The sequence below is a fragment of the Megalopta genalis genome, unplaced genomic scaffold (assembly GCF_051020955.1).
Source record: "Megalopta genalis isolate 19385.01 unplaced genomic scaffold, iyMegGena1_principal scaffold0237, whole genome shotgun sequence".
NCBI lineage: Eukaryota > Metazoa > Arthropoda > Insecta > Hymenoptera > Halictidae > Megalopta > Megalopta genalis.
This window is the reverse complement of record NW_027476306.1, coordinates 110794-127018: the sequence shown is the minus strand read 5'-3', so window position 1 is coordinate 127018 and position 16225 is coordinate 110794. Positions and strand designations below refer to the sequence as shown.

Genomic DNA, 16225 nt, shown 5'->3' with positions numbered 1-16225 from the left:
AAATTTAACTAATATAACTTATTATAACTATATAGCTAAATTTAACTATAAATTTAAATCAAATCAAATAAATAAATCCTTATTAAGTTACTATATATTTATAATTATAACTATCTTTACTTTTGCTTTTAATTATTTATAATTTATGAATAATTTTATTATTAAAATTAAATTTGCAATTTAATATTTTTTTTAAATTACATAAAAAAATTTTTTTAAAATTTTATTATAGGAGATAAAGTTTTAATTGAATTTTTATTGTAAATAAATTTTATTATAGATTATGATTTAATGTTAATATTAGAAATTAATATAATTTCATAAATAAATTTACAATTTATTCCTTTAATTCAGGCATAATATTAAATTTTAAATTAAGATTTTAAGTTAATTAAACTTTAAACCTTCAAAGTTTAATATATTTATAATAATAATTATATCTTAATTAAAAATAAAAAATGATTTTATTCAACTAACCATAAAAATATTGGAATATTATATTTCATTTTTGCTATATGAGCTGCTGCTATAGGAGCTTCATTAAGAATAATTATTCGTATAGAATTAAGAACTCCAGGAGGATGAATTAACAATGATCAAATTTATAATTCTATTGTTACATCCCATGCTTTTATTATAATTTTTTTTATAGTAATACCTTTTATAATTGGAGGATTTGGAAATTGACTAATCCCATTAATAATTGGTGCTCCTGACATAGCTTTCCCACGTATAAATAATATAAGATTTTGATTATTAATTCCATCTTTATTACTTTTAATATTAAGAAATATCCTTAACACAGGATCAGGAACTGGATGAACAATTTATCCTCCATTATCTTCAATAGATTTTCATCCAAGATCTTCAGTAGATTTTACTATTTTTTCTCTTCATATTGCTGGAATTTCTTCAATTATAGGAGCAATTAATTTTATTGCTTCAATTATATTAATAAAAAATTTATCACTAAATTTTGATCAAATCCCCTTATTTCCCTGATCAGTAATAATTACTGCAATTCTACTTTTATTATCCCTCCCTGTATTAGCAGGAGCTATTACTATATTACTTACAGATCGAAATTTAAATTCATCATTTTTTGACCCATCAGGTGGAGGTGACCCTATTTTATACCAACATTTATTTTGATTTTTTGGACACCCTGAAGTTTATATTTTAATTTTACCCGGATTTGGATTAATTTCTCATATTATTTTTAATGAAAGAGGAAAAAAAGAAATTTTTGGAAACTTAAGAATAATTTATGCTATACTAGGAATTGGATTTTTAGGATTTATTGTATGAGCCCATCATATATTTACCGTAGGATTAGATGTAGACACACGAGCTTATTTTACTTCAGCTACAATAATTATTGCTATTCCAACTGGTATTAAAGTATTTAGTTGACTAGCAACTTATTGTGGTTCAAAAATTTATTTAAATCCATCCATTATTTGATCATTAGGATTTATCTTTTTATTTACTATAGGAGGACTAACAGGTATTATATTATCAAATTCTTCTATTGATATTATTCTTCACGATACTTACTACGTAATTGGTCATTTTCACTATGTCCTTTCAATAGGAGCGGTATTCGCAATTATTGCAAGATTAATTCATTGATTCCCTGTATTTACAGGTCTAACCCTAAATAAATATTTATTAAATTTTCAATTTATTATAATATTTATTGGAGTAAATATAACTTTTTTCCCTCAACACTTTTTAGGATTAATAGGAATACCACGACGATATTCTGATTACCCCGATGCCTATTATTGTTGAAATATAATTTCATCTATTGGATCATTTATCTCTTTTAATAGAATAATTTTATTAATTATTATTATTTTAGAAAGTTTAATATTAAAACGATTAATTTTATTCAAATTTAACCATTCATCTTTAGAATGATTAATAAATTATCCTCCTTTAGAACATAGATTCAACGAAATTCCTATTATTATTAAAAAATAATTTAATATGGCAGAATAAAGTGCAATGAGTTTAAGCCTCATAAATAAAATTCAATAATTTTTATTAAAATAATTTATTCCCTGATTAAATAATCATAAAATCCAAATTAAAATAGCTACATGAAATATATTATCATTTCAAGATCCAAATTCCCCCTTTGCCGATAATTTAATTTATTTTTACAATTTTACTATAATTCTATTAACAATAATTATTATATTAACTATATATATTATAATTTTTATTTTAAATAATAAATTTTTAAATTTAAAATTATTAAAAAATAATAATATTGAAATTATATGAACTATTACTCCTATAATTATATTAATAATTATCTCAGTACCATCTCTAAAAACATTATATTTTATTGATGAATTATGAAATCCAACTTATTTTACTTTAAAATCTATTGGGCATCAATGATATTGATCATATGAATATCCAGAATTTAAAAATGTATCATTTGATTCATATATAATTAAATATATTGAAAATTTTAATCAATTTCGCTTATTAGATGTTGATAATCGAGTAATTATCCCATTTAATACCCCTACTCGATTACTAGTAACTTCCATAGATGTAATTCATTCTTGAACAGTCCCTTCATTAGGAATTAAAATAGATGCTACTCCTGGACGAATTAATCAAATATCTTTAATTACTTACCGACCTGGTTTATATTTTGGACAATGTTCAGAAATTTGTGGTATATATCATAGATTTATACCTATTGTAATTGAAAGAACTAATTATTGAAATTTTATTAACTGAATCCATAATATTAAATAAAAATAAAGAATTAGTTAATTTATATAACATTAAATTGTCAATTTAAAATAATTATTTTATAATACTCTTTACCATTAGGTGTCTGAATTAAAGAAATGGTCTCTTAAACCAATTTATAGTAATAATACTTACTCCTAATGATAGTAAATTTATTATAATTAAATAACTATAATATTAAATATTAATTATATAATTATTTAATTTAAAATTCTTTAACGCCTCAAATAAGCCCAATATATTGACTATTATTATACCTATTTTTAACTTTAACAATTTTATTGTTAGTACACATCAATTATTATAATTTAAAATTATTACCTCTAAAAATAAATACAAATATATTAAAATCTACCCCCCATCAAAATATCACTTTAAAATTAAAAATTAAATTAAAGATAAAATATGATAAATAATATATTCTCTATTTTTGACCCCTCAACTAAAATTTTATCACTTAATTGAATATCAATTATTTTACCTTTAATTTTATTAAATTGATCATATTGAATAATTCCATCACGATTTAATATTTTTTTAATATATACTTATAATTATATTTTTAAAGAATTCTTAAATCTATCAAAAAAATACTTTTATCCTAACTTAATTATTTTAATTTCTATAATAATACTTATTTTAAATATAAACTTAATAAGATTATTTCCATATATTTTTACTCCTACTAGTCATATAGTAATTAATCTATCTATATCATTAATATTATGAATATCATTTATATTATATGGGTGATTAATAAATACTAATCATATATTTACACATTTATTACCCTTAAATACTCCCCCTATACTAATAATCTTTATAGTTATTATTGAAAGAATTAGAAATTTAATTCGACCCTGAACTCTTGCAATCCGATTATCAGCTAACATATTAGCAGGTCATTTATTACTATCTTTACTAGGCTCATCTATAAATATTTCATCTATATTTATTATAATTATTATACAAAATTTATTAATAATTTTAGAAATATCTGTCTCAATTATTCAATCATATGTATTTGTAATTCTTAGACTTTTATATTATAATGAATCTTTATAATATGACAATTTCAAACCATCCTTATCACCTAGTAACTTTAAGTCCATGACCAATAATTTTATCATTTAATATTATAAATATATTATTAAGAATAATTATTTGATTTAACTCTTCAAATGTATTAATTATTTTATTTAACTTAATTACTTTAACTTTAACTTTAACTCAATGATGACGAGATGTAATTCGTGAAGGAACTATACAAGGATATCATACTCTAAAAGTACTAAAATTAATAAAATTTGGAATAATTTTATTTATTATTTCTGAACTATTTTTTTTTTTATCTTTTTTTTGAACATTTATTCATTGTGCGATCGCACCTAATATTGAAATTGGAAATAACTGACCCCCCAAAAATATTATTATATTTAACCCATATGATATTCCATTATTAAATTCAATTATTTTAGTTTCATCAGGATTTACCATTACTTGAGCCCATCATCTTCTAATTAATAATAAAAAAAAATCCAAAATTATTCTATTAATCACTATTACACTAGGGTGTTATTTTTCAATACTTCAAATAATTGAATATAAAGAAGCCTCATTTACCTTTAATGACGGAATTTTTGGTTCAATTTTTTTTATAGCAACAGGATTCCACGGATTACATGTAATTATTGGTATTATTTTTATAACTACCTGTCTAATTCGTATAATAAAATCCCATTTTTCTATAATTCACCATTTTCATTTTGAAGCTGCCAGATGATATTGACATTTTGTAGATATTATTTGATTAATATTATATATTATAATTTATTGATGAATATATTAAATATATATATATATATATATATATATATATATATATATATATATATATATATATATATATATATATATATATATATATAGTATAAATTAATACAATTAATTTCCAATTAAATAATTTTTAATAAAAATATATATATAATTCTATGCATAATTATTTGTATATTCATATTTATTTTATTTCCTATTTTAATTTTTACTATTAATTTTATTTCCTCAATAAAATTAAATAAAAATCGTGAAAAATCAACCCCATTTGAATGTGGATTCGACCCAATTACTAACTCACATATACCATTTTCTATTAATTTTTTTATTATAACACTTTTATTTTTAATTTTCGATGTAGAAGTAATTTTAATTTTACCCATTTTTGAATTACTAGAAAATTTACCAATAATTGCATTATCTACATTTTTTATATTTATAATAATTTTAATTATTAGACTTTGATATGAATGACTATCAAATTATTTTAATTGAATTTTTTAAATATATATATATATATATATATATATATATATATATATATATATATATATAAAGTAAAAATATTTTACATTTAATTTCGACTTAAAAATAGGAACTCAAATTTCATATATATATATATATATATATTTAATAAAATAGGATATTAATTAAAAATAATAATATTAAAATTGCATTTTAAAATCAAAATAAATTTATATCTTAATTGAAACCAAATATTGAGGTAAATTATTGTTAATAATTTTATTGTTTTTAAACCAATTAAAGAAATATATTAATAAGAACTTCTAATTCCAATTTTAATGTTAATAAACATTTATATTTCTATATAAATTATAATACAAATTTTATATAGTTTAAATAAAACATTATATTTTCAATATAAAATTAATTAATCTTATTTATAAATATTTAAAAATTAAAAATTATATTAATATTTTCAATATTATGCTTTAAATTAAGCTATTTAAATAAATTAATGTCATTAAAATTACTATATATATTAAAAATACATAAAATTGAATTAAAATTACTAAATTTAAATAATTTTTTCAAGAATTAGTTTTTTTTAAAATTTTATATATTAAATAAAAATTTACTAATTTATAACCTATTAATATTTCAATTATTTTTTCATAGTATAAAAAAATATTAATTTTTTTTATTAAATCAATATAAATAATTTTATTCAAAATATTTAAATAAAATATTCTAATAATAAAAAAAATACCAGTCATTTTATACTTAATTTTACTTAAATAAAAATTAAATATATAACCCATAAATGTTAAATAAATCAATAATTCTTTATCAATTACTATTAAAAAAAAAAATTCTTTATTAACAAGAATTACATATATTATACCTAAAAAAATAATTAGCAATATTAAAAAAAACTTACATACATATATAAAATTTATTTTTATTAAATATATATATATAAACATATTCTTATTTTTATTAATTAAAATTAAAATTAATCGAATAGAATATCTAATAGTAAAAATTGTAGATAAATATATTATTAAAATTCCAATAATTCTTACCTCATTAATTAAATAAAATTCTAAAATTAAATCTTTAGAATAAAAACCCGATAAAAAAGGAAACCCACATAAATTTAAAATAGAAAAAATTAAAACAATTGATTTCAAAGGATATAAATAAAATAAACCTCTTAATAAACGTAAATCTTGAGAATTTATATTTCTATGAATAAATCTTCCAATACATATAAATATTAAAGACTTAAAAAAAGCATGAATTAATATATGAAAGAAACCTAATTCAATATACCCTATTCTTAAAATTCTTATTATAAATCCTAGTTGTCTTAAAGTTGATAATGCAATAATTTTTTTAATATTTATTTCAAAATTAGCTATTAAACCAGATATAAATATAGTAAATCTAAAAATTAAAAATAAATATAACAAAATATTACTATCATTTATATAAAAAAAATCATTAAAACGAATAAATAAATAAACACCAGCTGTTACTAATGTTGAAGAATGAACTAAAGATGAAATTGGTGTAGGAGCAGTTATAGCAACAGGTAATCAAGAAGAAAATGGTAATTGAGCTCTTTTTGTAATAATAGCTAATACTAATATAAATAAACATAATAAACTTATACTATATAATAACAAATGTCAAGAACCATTTATTGATACAACACCAATTAATATTAAAATTCCTACATCACCTACTCGATTACTTAAAATTGTTAATGTACCTGAATTTATTCTATTTCTATTTTGATAATAAATTACTAAACAATAAGAAATAAAGCCTAATCCATCTCAACCTAACATAATTCTTAATAATCTAGGACTTAAAATTATTAAACATATAGATAAAATAAATAATAATAATAAATAAATAAAACGAAATAAATTTATATCACTACTTATATAATTAACGGAATAAATTATAATAAACCCCGAAATAAATAAAACTACTCTAATATATATTAATCCTATTCAATCCAAGTATAATAAATAACTAAATTTCATACTATTAATTATATCAATTACTCATTCAAATAAAATTATAAATTTAAATATTTCTATTAACAAACCCAAAAAAAATAAAAATAAACTAAAAAAAAATATAATTAATCTAAAAACAACTAAAAGATTTATAATTTAAAATAAAAAATTATTTCCTTGGAACCACAATCCAAAATTTTACATAAACTATTTAAATAAAATAAATTTAATCATAAAAACAATAAATTTAAAGGAATTCAATGTAAAATTAAAACTAAATAATCAATAAATTTACCCCCCTTAATTCTTAAATAATAATTCATTTCACCATGTTGAATATAATAATATATATATAAAGAATAAGAAAAACTAAAAAAACACAATAATATTAATAATAAAATTAATTTATTACTCCACATAATTAACCCTACTAATATTATAATCTCGCCCACTAAATTTAATGAAATTGGTCTCGCTATATTTGAAGAACAAAATAAAAATCATATTAATCTTATTTTAGGCATATAATTTAATATACCCTTATTAATTAATATTAATCGTCTATTAGTTTCTTTATAATTTACATTAACTAAATAAAATAAACCAGAAGAACATAAACCATGGCCAATTATAATAATATAACATCCTTTAAATCTAACTTCATTTAATGTTAATATACTTCTAACTAATATACCTATATGAACTACTGAAGAATAAGCTACTAATAATTTTATATCCAATTGACGTAAACAATTTAAACTTAAAATAATTGCACCCAATAAGCTATAAACAATAATTCATCTATTAAAATTCAATAAAGATCTATTAAATATAATTAATATACGAAATATTCCATAAGTCCCCATTTTCAATAAAATTGAAGCCAAAATTATTGATCCAAAAACTGGAGCTTCAACATGAGCCTTTAATAACCAACCATGAAATATAAATAAAGGAATTTTAACAAAAAATGATATAAAAAAATATAAATATAATGATTCTATAAAATCACACTCATCCTCATAAATAAATTCTAATAAATCAATAGATATTAATAATATTATATCATCAATTATAAAAATAAAAATTAATAATGGCAAAGAAAAATATAAAGTATAAAATATAATATAATAAGCCGCCTCTAAACGATTAGAGCCATTTCCTCATTTTACAATTAAATAAAAAATTATTAATAAACCTACTTCAAATCTTAAATAAAAATTATATAAATTTAAAGAAGAAAAATAAATTAATAATCTTAATAATAATAATAATAAAATACTTATACAACTATAAATTTTCTCTCTATATAAAAACATAAAAATAATTCCAAAAATTCAAAATCTTATTATAATTAAAACAAAAGAATATTCATGAATTCCTAATACACCATAATTAAATGTATACCCACTAAATAAATTAAAATCAAATAACATAAAAACTCTTAATACCACTAATAAATTCCCTAAATAAATTATTACAAACTTCTGTTGAATTTTCATTATATATTTAAATTTAAAATTTTTAATCTTTGATTACCTTTCTCAAAAATTAATCTAATTATTAAAGTAATTCCAATTACTCTATCACTTACCCCCATAACTAATAAATAAATAAATAAATAATCATTTCTTTCTCTTGAATTAATAATTATTATTATTATTATTGAATAAATTAAAATAAATTCGAATCTAATTAATAACATAAAAAATCTTTCCTCAAACTTATATAAAATTAAAATAATTAATAAAAATATGATTAAATTAAAACTTATAAAAAAGTCAATATGAATTAAACCTAGTTAAATAGTTTAAATAAAACATTAATTTTGTAAATTAAAATTAGTATTATACTTTTAACTTTTCTTCTAACTAAATTTTCAAAAAAATAAAATTATTATATTTTTAATTCCCAAAATTAATGTTTTACTTAAACTATTTCTTGATTAATTATTAAATAATTAGTATAAATAAATACTTGAATTTTTATACTCAACATCATATATGATAACCCCAACTAATGAATTTTTAATTAAAATCTTATTATTCTATTTAATTAATATTATAATTATTATTATTATAAAAAAAAAATTAATACCATTAAATTATATAATTTTATTAATTATTTTTACAATTATAATATTAATTATAAATTATTTATTTAATCAAATAGCAATATATTGCTATATAATTATAATTTCAATAGTAAGAGGAATTATAATTATATTTTTATATTTTACAAGTTTAATAAATAATAATTATATTAAAATTAAATATAATTTCAACTATTTATTAATATTAATTTTTTTATTTATATTAATAACATATATTACCAGTCAACAAAAAAATTATTCAATAAATTTAATAACTCAATCAAATAACTACACAATTTTTAATGTATATTTATATCCATTAGCAATTTTAACCTCAACAATAATATGTTACTTATTATGAATTATATATTTATCAATAAAAACATGTTCTATAATATATTTACAACCCCTACGAAAAATTAAAAAATAAATTAACAAATTTTTAATTTACTCAAAAATTAATAATTTAATTATTATGAAAAATTCAAAAATAATTAAATTAACAAAATTAAACCCTTTATTAAATATATTTATAAATTCATTAAATAAATTACCAACCCCTAATAATATTAATTACTGATGAAATTTTGGATCTATTTTAGGATTATTTCTTATGATCCAAATTATATCTGGATTATTTTTAACAATACATTATTGTCCAAATACCATATATGCTTTTGAAAGAACTATCCATATCATAAAAAATGTAAATTTTGGATGATTAATTCGCTTAATTCATATAAATGGAGCATCATTTTTTTTTTTTATTATATATATTCACATTGGACGAGGAATCTATTATCATTCATTTAATAAAATAAATGTATGAAATATAGGTGTACTAATCTTTATCATATCCATAGCAACAGCCTTTTTAGGATATGTACTACCATGAGGACAAATATCATTTTGAGGAGCAACTGTAATTACTAATTTATTATCTGCTATTCCTTATATAGGACCAATAATTGTAGAATGAATCTGAGGTGGATTTTCTATTAATAATGCTACATTAAATCGATTCTATACTTTACATTTTATTATACCATTAATTATTACAATAATAGTTATTATTCATTTATTTTTTCTTCATAATAAAGGATCATCAAACCCACTAGGAACAAGAAATAAATATTATCTAACATCTTTTTATCCTTATTTTATTATTAAAGACATTTTAGGATACATACTAATTATCAATATATTTTTAATTATTATTATAAAATATCCATATTTACTTTCAGATCCAGATAATTTCATTATAGCAAATCCAATAATTACCCCTGAACACATTAAACCTGAATGATATTTTCTATTTGCTTATACAATTCTTCGCGTAATTCCAAACAAATTCGGAGGTGTAATTGCATTATTTATATCAATTTTTATTTTATTATTTATACCAATATTAAACTTAAATAAATATTCATCAAATAAATTTTATTACCTAAATCAATACACCTATTGATTATTTATTCTCTCTTTTATTATATTAACATGATTAGGAGGGCAATTAATTGAATATCCTTTTAACCAATTAAGATTAATTTTTACTATTTTATATTTTTTTTATTTTATTGTATCTCCTATATTAAATTTAATTTGAGATAAAATATTATTTTAGTTAATAAGCTTTATAAGCATATATCTTGAAAATATAACATAAATATAAAACTATTTATTAACTTATATATATAAATATATTAATTTTTAACTAAATAATTTTATTTTATTTTATTATAAATTATTGTTTAATGTTAATATTGATAAATTTAATTTTACTATAAATGATAAATTGTAAATTAAGAGTTTATAGTAAATTAAGAATTTATATCCTAGTAAATTAAGAATTTATATCCTGGTAAATTAAAAATTTATGGTAAATTAAGAATTTATAGTAAATTAAGAATTTATAGTAAATTAAGAATTTATATAATAGTAACATTTTAAGTATTTATTTATTCTAATTAAAATTACTATTTAATTATACAACAATAAAAATTAAATATATTTTAATTCTATTATAATCCTAACGTTTATGATAAATTAAGAATTTATAGTAAATTAATTTATATAAATATAACATTTTAAGTATTTATTTATTCTAATTAAAATTACTATTTAATTATTCAACATTATCATATTTTAATTATTATAAATCCTAACGTTTATGATAAATTAAGAATTTATAGTAAATTAAGAATTTATAGTAAATTAAGAATTTATATCCTGGTAAATTAAGAATTTATAGTAAATTAAGAATTTATATCCTAGTAAATTAAGAATTTATAGTAAATTAAGAATTTATAGTAAATTAAGAATTTATAGTAAATTAAGAATTTATATCCTAGTAAATTAAGAATTTATAGTAAATTAAGAATTTATAGTAAATTAAGAATTTATATGATGGTAAATTAAGAATTTATAGTAAATTAAGAATTTATATGATGGTAAATTAAGAATTTATGGTAAATTAAGAATTTATATCCTAGTAAATATAACATTTTAAGTATTTATTTATTCTAATTAAAATTACTATTTAATTATTCAACATTAACATCATATTTTAATTATTATAATCCTAACGTTTATGGTAAATTAAGAATTTATAGTAAATTAAGAATTTATATGATGGTAAATTAAGAATTTATAGTAAATTAAAAATTTATATAAATATAACATTTTAAGTATTTATTTATTCTAATTAAAATTACTATTTAATTATTCAACATTAACATCATATTTTAATTATTATAATCCTAACGTTTATAGTAAATTAAGAATTTATAGTAAATTAAGAATTTATATGATGGTAAATTAAGAATTTATGGTAAATTAAGAATTTATATCCTGGTAAATATAACATTTTAAGTATTTATTTATTCTAATTAAAATTACTATTTAATTATTCAACATTAACATCATATTTTAATTATTATAATCCTAACGTTTATAGTAAATTAAGAATTTATAGTAAATTAAGAATTTATATGATGGTAAATTAAGAATTTATAGTAAATTAAGAATTTATATAAATATAACATTTTAAGTATTTATTTATTCTAATTAAAATTACTATTTAATTATTCAACATTAACATCATATTTTAATTATTATAATCCTAACGTTTATGGTAAATTAAGAATTTATAGTAAATTAAGAATTTATATGATGGTAAATTAAGAATTTATAGTAAATTAAAAATTTATAGTAAATTAAGAATTTATATCCTAGTAAATTAAGAATTTATATGATGGTAAATTAAAAATTTATATGAATATTAAAGTATATATTCAATAATAATTTCCTTAACCCCTATATAAAATAAAATAAATATTAAAGCCAAAGTTAATACTTTTTTTCAACATAAATTTATTAAATCATCATATCGTATACGAGGTAAAACTCTTCGAATTCAAATAATTATAAATATATGAATTACTATAAATAAATTAAATATAAAATTTATTAAATTAAAACCAAAAAACATTAACGAAATTAAAAATCTAACAAAAACAATTATTAAATATTCAGATATAAAAATTATTGTAAATAATCTACCATAATATTCAGTATTAAATCCAGAAACTAACTCTGATTCACCCTCAACTAAATCAAAAGGAGTACGATTCAACTCAATCATCATCCTCAAAAAAAAAATTAAATAAATTGGATATATAAAAATAATAAACCTAACTATAAATTGAAATTTAATAAATCTAATTATATTAAAATCTTCAATTATAATAATTAAAATAAAAAAAATTAAAAATAAACTAACTTCATAAGAAATAGATTGCGCAATAGAACGAATAGAACCTAATATTGAATAATTTGAACTTGATGATCACCCTATTAATATTACAGGATAAACATTAATTCCCAATAAACTCAATAATAATAATAAACCTATATCTATTGAAATTCAATTAACATAATAAGGATAAATAAATCATATTATAAATGATAAAATAATTATTAATATTGGTATTAATAAATAATAATAATAACTAATTCTTTCAATAATAAAAAATTCCTTTAATAATAATTTTAAAGCATCACTAAAAGGTTGTAAAACCCCTAAAACCCCAACTTTATTAGGGCCCTTACGACTTTGTATGTAACTTAAAATTTTTCGTTCAAATAAAGTTAAATAAGCTAAACTTAATAATATTTTTAATATTAATAAAATTATTAAAAAACAATTAAATAAAATATTAGATATTAACATTATTATTTGTAATTTCTTACATATATAAATTCTAAATTTACCGCACTTTATTCTGCCAAAATAATATAATTTATTTTATTACTTAAATCATTAATAAAATAAAAATAATTGGTCCTTTCGTACAAAATTATTTAAAATTATAAAAGATAGAAACCGATCTGGCTCACACCGATCTGAACTCAAATCATGTAAGATATAATAAGTCGAACAGACTCAATAATTAAACTACTACACTTAATTTTATTCTTAATTCAACATCGAGGTCATAAACATTTTTATCAATATGATCTTTCCAAAAATATTATGCTGTTATCCCTAAGGTAATTTTTCTAATTATTTTTATTAAACAATCATTTAACTTACATAAAATTATGATAATTTTTTTTTAAAGTTATTTAAATTTAAATACCCCCCCAATAAAATAAATTTATTAATATTGTTATTTAACTAAAATATAAATAAATCTATTAAATTCTATAGGGTCTTCTCGTCCCCTTATATTATTTAAGCATTTTTACTTAAAATCTAAATTATTTATTTAATATTAGACAGTTTATATCTCATTAACCCCTTCATTCTAGTCCTCAATTAAAAGACAAATGATTATGCTACCTTCGTACAGTCAAAATACCGCAGCGATTTAAAATAAATTCATTGTGCAGGGCTGACTTTAAATTATAAACAAAAAGACATGTTTTTGTTAAACAGGTGAATATTATATTTTGCCGAATTCCTTAAAATTACTTATCACTTTAATTATAATATAAATATTTAAAATTTACTAATTTAATCATTCTAATAATAAATTAATTATTTATAAATTTTTTTTTATAAATTTACATATATTTACTATAAATTATTATATTTTAATTTAAATTATTAAATTATCTTAAAGATTAATAAAATTTTATTATAAACCATTTATTAACTTTAATTACTAAATTATATAATAAATTTAAAGTTTAACCCTTAAATTTTTTATATTAACTATTTTTATCAAATAATTATTTATATATTATATAAATAAATTAATATATGAATTAAATTCATTTCTAAAAAAACTAGATATCAATAAAATCGAATTACTTTTCACAACTAACTTAATATTAATAATTATTATGAAATATAAAAAATAATATTAAATTAACTCTTTTATCTTCGAGAAAATTAAAAAACATAATTAATAATTAATTAACCCTGATACAAAAGGTACAAAATTAACTTTTACTTTAAATAATATTATTAAAATCTTTTACAATACATTCTAAAATTATTAAATTTATTCTTAAATAAATACTAAAACTTAAAATTATATAATAATCTTTTTTAAAAAAATTAAATTTACACTTAAATAATAACATTAAATTAAATAAATAAAATTTTTTTGTATAAAAATTATTTTCACTATAAATGAATTACTTTATATAATTAAAATTTTAATAAAAACATTTTCCAATACCTTTACTATGTTACGACTTATTCCACTTATAATGAAAGTGACGGGCAATTTGTACACTTTATATAACTTGTTTCAATTTAAATAATTATTTAAATTTACTATTAAATCCTCTTTAGATAATTATAATTAAATATAATACTAAAAACTTTAAATTAAAAGTAACCCATATAATATCTTAGATAAACTACGTTTTGATCTGAATTATTATCAGTAAATTAAATTCTATAATTATCTAATATTAAAAAATTTATATCTCCATAAAAATTGAAAACGACAATACATAAGCTAATAAATCTAAGTAAATCTTAACGTGGATCATCGATTAATTACAGGTTCCCCTAATAAGAATATAAAACTGCCAAATTATTTAATTTTAATGTTTTACATTTAATTATTAACTTTAAATTAATAAATTATAATTTTATAATAGGGTATCTAATCCTAGTCTTTTAAAAAACCTTATTAAATAATTAAACTTTAATTATTAAGCCTATTAATATTAAAAATTTCACTTAACTAATAATTATTTACTTAATATTTAATTACTCTTTAATAATTTAAAAATTATTAAAATTAACTAATAACATTAGTTTAACCGCTGGTGCTGGCACTAATTTCACCATTATTTAATTTAAATTTCTTATTCAAACTCTCATTTAATATTAAAAATTAATCTCTACTTAATATTTATATAAACCTTTTAAATTTATATAATTCAAAAATTTTTATTTATAAAATAAATCTTATAGTTAATTGTTTTATCCATAATTAAAATAATATTTATATATATATATACACATATATTTACATTTAAAATTTTCCTTATTCAAGAATCCCTTCAATGTAAATGAACCAATTTTTTATTAAACTAAAATTTTTATATTTTAATTCTAAATCCATAAATTAATTTATTAAAATATAAATATTAAATTTATAACTTCACCCCTAAATTTAATACTAAAATAAAACAAAATTTAATATATATATATATATATATATAATATTTACAAAAATTAGTCAAATTAGAATTTATTTATTAATAAATTAAATATATTTTAATTAAACAAAAACTATTTAAACAAAAATTCTTACTTAAACTTTTCTATTAATATTTAAATTTTAATAAAAATTTTTATTTATTTAATTAAATTAATAAATAATTATTATAAAATAACCCTTAATTAATTGTATCAATATATTCATATTAAAAATTTATACCCAATATTTTCTTTTAAAATTTAATCATAAACATTAATTATATTAAATTTATTATAATAATAATTAATTCTAAATTATTATTTATTATAATAAAATTTAATATATATAATGTATATTAA

At 17.1% G+C, this 16225-nt stretch overlaps 4 pseudogenes; all 4 read left to right on the top strand.

Annotated features, from left to right (window-relative positions):
* Positions 1–465: 465 nt before the first annotated feature.
* LOC143262892 (cytochrome c oxidase subunit 1 pseudogene) lies at positions 466–1986 on the top strand (annotated as a pseudogene).
* Positions 1987–2010: 24 nt separating this feature from the next.
* LOC143262891 (cytochrome c oxidase subunit 2-like) lies at positions 2011–3845 on the top strand (annotated as a pseudogene).
* A 110-nt stretch (positions 3846–3955) lies between these two features.
* On the top strand, positions 3956–4648 carry LOC143262890 (cytochrome c oxidase subunit 3 pseudogene; annotated as a pseudogene).
* Positions 4649–9098: 4450 nt separating this feature from the next.
* On the top strand, positions 9099–10821 carry LOC143262910 (cytochrome b pseudogene; annotated as a pseudogene).
* The last annotated feature ends 5404 nt before the right edge of the window (positions 10822–16225 follow it).